The sequence below is a fragment of the Mus musculus genome, chromosome 6 (genome assembly GCF_000001635.26).
Source record: "Mus musculus strain C57BL/6J chromosome 6, GRCm38.p6 C57BL/6J".
Lineage (NCBI taxonomy): Eukaryota > Metazoa > Chordata > Mammalia > Rodentia > Muridae > Mus > Mus musculus.
In genome coordinates, this window is record NC_000072.6 from 60,067,477 (window position 1) to 60,074,097 (window position 6,621).

The 6,621-nt window shown below is 34.4% G+C and overlaps 1 non-coding gene across 1 annotated transcript; it reads right to left on the reverse strand.

The window, feature by feature from the left end:
• Positions 1-3,581: 3,581 nt before the first annotated feature.
• Gm22723 lies at positions 3,582-3,710 on the reverse strand. Its single transcript, XR_003956585.1, has one exon. It is a non-coding gene; the product is annotated as a small nucleolar RNA SNORA44 (small nucleolar RNA).
• Positions 3,711-6,621: the final 2,911 nt, after the last annotated feature.

The following is a 6,621-nucleotide window of genomic DNA, read 5'->3' on the forward strand; positions in this document are numbered from 1 at the left end:
ACTTCTCGTATCACCTTTGAGCAATACAATTAACAAACCATAATCAGTAACACTGAATGACCAGGACTCAGGACCAACAATGAATAGACAACAGTCAACCCAGACTCTCAATAATCTAGAATTTTTATACTGCCTCTAAAGGTCTCTGAATTCCAAATATCACACAATAGTAAAAACTATCTGAAGCTGGCAAAATCACAATCCTGCTAAATGATAAGGGAAATAGTTGCTGTGGACTCTCTGAAGCAGCCTCACACCTCTTATTGATTCAAAGCACATTCTTATAATATTTCTCTGTGTTTTAAAGAAGTTAATATTCCAAAATTGTCATTACAGTGAAGTTGAGAGAAAAATATGAGATATTTCAGAGAAAATCGTTGGAATTTGAAAGGAGTATATGAGGGTAGCTAAGGTCAAGATATAATATATATTTATATAAAAATTTTGAAATTGTATAATGCCCCCCCTCAAAAATACTCTATAATCAACAAATTTGTAAAATCGCCAATTCACAGTTTGAGATTTTTCAACTTGTTCTTAATTATCTCTTAGTGTTCACTGGATTTCTTAATCACTGTTGTATTGTTGTGAACATGTCAACAAACCAGCTTACCCTTCTTAAGTTTTTTTTTTTTTTTTTTCTGAATGTCAACAGTTCTGGAACATTTATCTTACACACCACTGAATTCCAATCCCATGGATTAAAACAAAGCAATGCCAAACACTCACAAATATTGCCAGTCTGCCAACCTGGTCTGATAAATAAACAAAATAGTGAATTAGCACATTGTGCACACTGAAATGCTTTGTGATCCTTTTCAGTTCATCATTTCAAAAGCAGCTGAACACCTATATTTTTCTACTTCAGAAGAAAACATATTCTGGAAGATTATTCTACTGGCAGTAGCCCCTTTGGTTCCTGAAGCTGAGGAACCCTTAGTGGTAAAACGTTGGGCTTTGACGAAGTTATGTAGCAAGAAAGGTGGATGTGGTGAATTTATCACAGATTGAACTGACAATCAGAGTGATGTATGGACATATTGGTTCCATTATGACTTTTGTATTTATAATAAAGCCACACTATAGATACAATTTTACCTCTTTCATACTAGAATCTGAGTGATTTCTAAGAGGAAATTGGTACTAATGCTTTGCAACACAAAGTCTTTTGACATCTTATATGATTTTTTTTATTTATTTGAATGCATATAGTATGCAGATGTTAGAGACCATACCTTGAGAAAGCGAGCTTTTCACAATCTCCCACCCTGACAAGTCAAATGGCCTTGTGCTAAGGAGCAGGTTGTCATTTCCTTTTCCCTGTTCCCTTCCTGGCACTTGAGGCTGTAAATGCTGAATTATAGTCCCCTCTTCCTTATCTCTTTCTGACTCCCATGACATCCAAGGTCATGAGTTACAGTGCTGAGCCCGGCCTGACACCCATGGCTGTTAAGGAGGATCCGAATTCAGGAGATAAGATGAAGAGTGCCAACACCAGGAGCCTGACTTCGGCCCTCATGTCCCTTGTGTCCACTTCTTTGTTCTTTGTTAATTCCCCCTCAACCCCTCCCTATCCCCCCTCGATGTATGCTTTAAAACTGCTCATTTTAGCATAATAAACGGAGACATTGATAGGAATGTTCTACTTGGTCTCCACTCCTCTTTTCTCTCCCTTCCAATTTTGACGTAGGTTTGCAGTCCCCCTTGAACCCACGAATAACTGAGTCCTGCTGGATGGGATATACAGATTTTTATTAAAAGTTTTTAAGATTAATTATTTTTTGTCAATGCAGCTTCCTAACAGGAACCTATAAGCTATTTTCTACACTTTATTTCTTATTCATATTTTATATGATACAAAATTTAGCCATGTACATATGAATATATGTTTTCAATTAGACATTAGGCAATTATAAGGTATAAATAGAAAAACACAATAATGCTGTCACCACATATATATAATTGTTTTCTATTACAATATTAAATATTTTTATTTCATTACTTAAACATTGATATCATGCTTTTATAACCTTAAATGTTCACAAATTTCATTTTATCATTTTATGTGTATGGGTGTTTGGTCTACATATATAATATGTTTATGTAGTATCCACAAAGACAATATGATATTCCTCAGAAATGAAGTTAAAGAAGATTATGTACCAGCAAGTAGATATGGGGACTCAAACTCATATGCCCTGACTGATGAATTTAGTTCTTCATTATTATTAGTCTTCAGGGAAATTTAATACCATCTACCTAGCAGCCAAAACTGTGAGTACAATGGCATTTAGTATGCTGATGTGTGCGGTTAATTATTTTAACTAATATAGATTAATGATCATGGCATTTTATGTCAGGTAAGAAAAGTTATTTGGGTAGAAGAAACAGTTTGTTGAAATGGGAGTCAATGAAGTCACTTGCTTCGTTTTGTTGATTTGAAAAATGGTGTCAATTAATATTCTGAGCCCTAATTCCATCCACAAGTCTTGGTGCAGACAGTAAGTCACTCCATTCCCTACAGGAATCATATACTGAATAGATGATTAATGAAGTCATTTATGAACCAAAGAATAGCATCATAGAAGACAGGATCAAGACCTGGAATGTGTCTCATTTTAAGCAATATCTGTTTTTTTTTTTTTTTAGGGACAAATAGATGTTTCATGATAATGTAAAATAAGGATTGCTTATTGCTTTATATGTATTGTTTAGGAAAAATGGGAAGCACCAACTACTCACAGTTTTGGCTGATAAAACTGAGTGGATTTATAGCTCAAGTTCCTTTGAGAATCAATGGTTTAGGATGGACTGCAATATTTACATGTTCTGCAAGGAATGTGATTTTTTTCTAACAATGTCTTCAGTGGATAAGTGGTTCATTGTGTCTAATGTTACAGGGTGTTTCTTCCTAAGAGAATGTCCCAAATCAAACAGGACTGATTCCATCCCTGGGATGTGGAGTTTGCTTGATACAGTTTGTCATTTTCTAAACATCTACTTTTATCCAGTAATTGAGAGAGGCTTATATGGAAGTGAGGAAAATCTGCTCCCCAGCAGTATGATAGGGAAATGAACTTATGAAAGAAATCTTTCGATGTGACACAAAGCAAACAAAAATCAAAGAAATATTTAAGTACAGGTTTTGTTAATGTTGATCAAATACAGGCATTGAGTTTTTTTTTTTTTTTTTACTTCATGTTAAGAGATAAGGAAATATTTCCCAGACTCAGTGATTTAATGTAGAAAAAAATATTTGGAAGTATGGCAGAAAACGGGATTAATATCGGAGAATTTTCAACTTTGTTTTAAGAATAATATAATTAAAAACATATATGAGATATATCAAACTTACACTATATGGCCTAAAAGTGTAATGCTTATGAAATATAAATGAAAATTTCTTATTTCATAAAGTATTACTTTATATAAAATGATACATAATTTGTATATTATAAAATATAACAAACTATTATAATATAACAAATATAACCATATGATGAGAATCAGTGAAAAAAGATTGCATGAATTTGAAGGAGATTGTGCATGGGCACAAAGAAAGATTTATTTATTTATTTTTTATATACAGGAAAGCTGAGTGGCAGCTGCAGGCTTTGTGCTGATCTGCCCTGTCAAAGTCTCTCCATTCCTCTGGCATGCATTTGAAGATCCCACAGCTACAAGCAGCCACAGCCCATGGAAACATGCTTACAAACTCAGATTTTTATGGGGGAAGGGAAATTTCAAAATAACGAAACTATATTAATTTCAAAGCTAAACTATAAGTAAGTAAATAAATGAATAAGAATGTCTACATCATGTTCTTATGAAGGAAAATTTATTTCTTCTTGTCCCAAGTGATTTATATATTGTGACACATTTTGTCTCCAACTCCACCATCCTGTTTGAAGCCCAGTTTCTTAATGATGGGAATTACTTCCAGAATCTGGCAGGAGCACTGAGTATGTAAATCTTATATGGGAGAAAGATTTTTTTTCTCTTTTTTATTGCAACACAACAGTGCCCCTAGCATTTACTTTCATGACACACTGGTACAGGGATGTGTTTACTAACATATTTCAAGTATAATCATGATTGTGTGAAATCTAAGTTGAATGGTGCAGGATAATTTGAATACTAATTTAAAAATGCTTTTAAAATTCTTGATTTTAATTCAGTGAATTAGATATGATTGGATGGAGAGATATTATCTTATCCTGAGCAAGAATGTCTGACATGACTTCAGAATATTTCCCTGAGTGGCATCACCATTGTGGTAGGGAGGATTGCTGAAGCAGCAGGATTTAACAACTGATGAGAAGACTTGATGAACTTTGACCTTTTACTGTGATTATAGTGACTGTCTCTTCTGATATTTCTTCCATGCAATGTAGAAACTAGAACAAATATCACTGAAAAAATGTAGAAAGAATATGTGAAGCTGACTCAGCAACTCAGAATTCCTAATAAAAATATTGAAAATGTCTATGAAAGAGTTAAGTTGGTTCCTGTAAAATTAGACCAAAGGCAACTTCAAATTAGAGCAAATAATAAAGATTCTTGTTTTCCATGTCAGTAATATAAAATCCTTACATGAAAATATGATGGAAATCGAATAGAATTTTAAACTGTCTCCCTCTGTTATTAAAAATCATTACTGGATTTATGCATGGTTAATTACATGATTTTAAATTACAACAGATTTTTCAGTAAGTTACCCAATGAACATCCTGCAGTGGATTTTATCCTGAGTCAGCATCAAATACTCATCACCCTTTTTTGAATGAGAACATATTGTACATTTTTTATTGGATATTTTCTTTATTTACATTTCTTTTTTTCTTTTTTTATTGGATAATTTCTTTATTTACATTTCAAATGCTATGCCATTCCTGTTTCTCCTCTGAAAACAAACTCCCCCTATCCCCTTACCCTCCCTTTAATCAAAAACCCACCTACTCCTGCTTCCTGATCCTGGCATTCCCCTTACTGGGGAACAGAACCTTCACAGGAACAAGGGCCTCACTTCCCATTGATGACCTACTAGGCCATACTCCGCTACATATGCAACAAGATCCATGAGTCCTACCATGTGTTTTCTTTGATTGTTGGTTTAGTCCCAGGGAGCTCTGGGGGTACTGGTTATTTCATATTGTGAGCTGGAAGACTGTGAGCATTCAATGCTGTATTTGCCAGGCACTGGCAGAGCCTCGCAGGAGACAGCTATATCAGGCTGCTGTCAGGAAGATCTTGTTGGTATCTGCAATTGTGTCTGGGTTTGGTGGTTGTTTATGGGATGGATCCCCAGGAGTGGCAGTCTCTGTATGGTCATTCCTTTAAGTACAATATTTTCTTTTCATAATGAGCCCAGTAGGAGAATGAATTGATTTATAATGCCCTAGTATAATCAAGTTTAGGATCAATTGGATCCATGTATGCATCATGCAGTTCTTGTTTTTCAAAAATTATTTTCTTTTCTGCTTCGTCTGATAGACATCTTGGACTGTTTAAATTTGAATCTCCTAGTAATTTTCAAACTAATTACTTAACTCATATGTACTCATTACCAATGTTAGGCTTCAGCCTGTTAAGATCTCCATTAATTTATGAAAAGCGTCGTCAAAGTTTTCATCGATTGATTTTATAATCCAGAATAACTAACTGAATCTTTGCGTTGCATTTTTTTCTGAAGCCTTTGTAATGCCCCCACATGGAAGAATTTTTTTTCTTTTGTATGTTACCTTACACATTTTTTTCTAAAACATCTTTGTCAGAATCAGCAAATAAAATATCATTCACAAAATAATTAATGATAGACTGATAATAATAATTAATGATTACTTACAAACTATTTTTATTATTTGATACACAGAAATATACTTGGGCTTTTCATATTCCTTGAGGAAGTACTTTCCAGTGGTTTCTCTTTAGTAGATGGCTATTATTTAATGTAGATAGTGAGAAAGCAAGCTTTCCCCATCCTTTTGATGCAAGGGTAGTGCTAAAAAAGCAAATATTCAAGTCAATTATGTTTACAGGCCATGAACTCAGTAACAAAGTTGGTAAAGGAATTCCAGGATGTAAGGTCCCATTGCTTGGATTACCTAATTAACTACTCTTAAATAAGCCAATTACCTGAGTAGCAGAGAATAGGGAAATTTTTCTGATTCTAGTCAGGACATCCAAGAAGGAGAGGATATAAAGTAGCGAAGCACCACAGGTAGAAGAAGGATTAGAGAAAGCATGTGGAGAGAATAGGAGAATTTGAGTGAGTAGCCATGAGAAAGCACACGAACCATTGTGGGCCTATGCAAGATGGCACGTAATAAGTCATTTTCTGGGTATTATCTGTCTAGTCATATTTGAAGAGTTCAAAACCTACCTACTTAACTTAGGATTGCAGTGTGGCAGTGTGTTAATAAAAATGCCTGGTGTCTCTTTTTTAGAAATTAAATGGGCTAGAGCAGGTGAAAATGCCAAAATACCTTTATTTATGTGGAGGCAAAAGGGACCAAAGAACCGCCCCCCCAAAAAAATTTTCCACACATCCAAGAAACAGCCTGCATGTTTTAATGCACATATATACATCTGTATGCTTTGTTCTTAGGGAGAGTTGCTTCT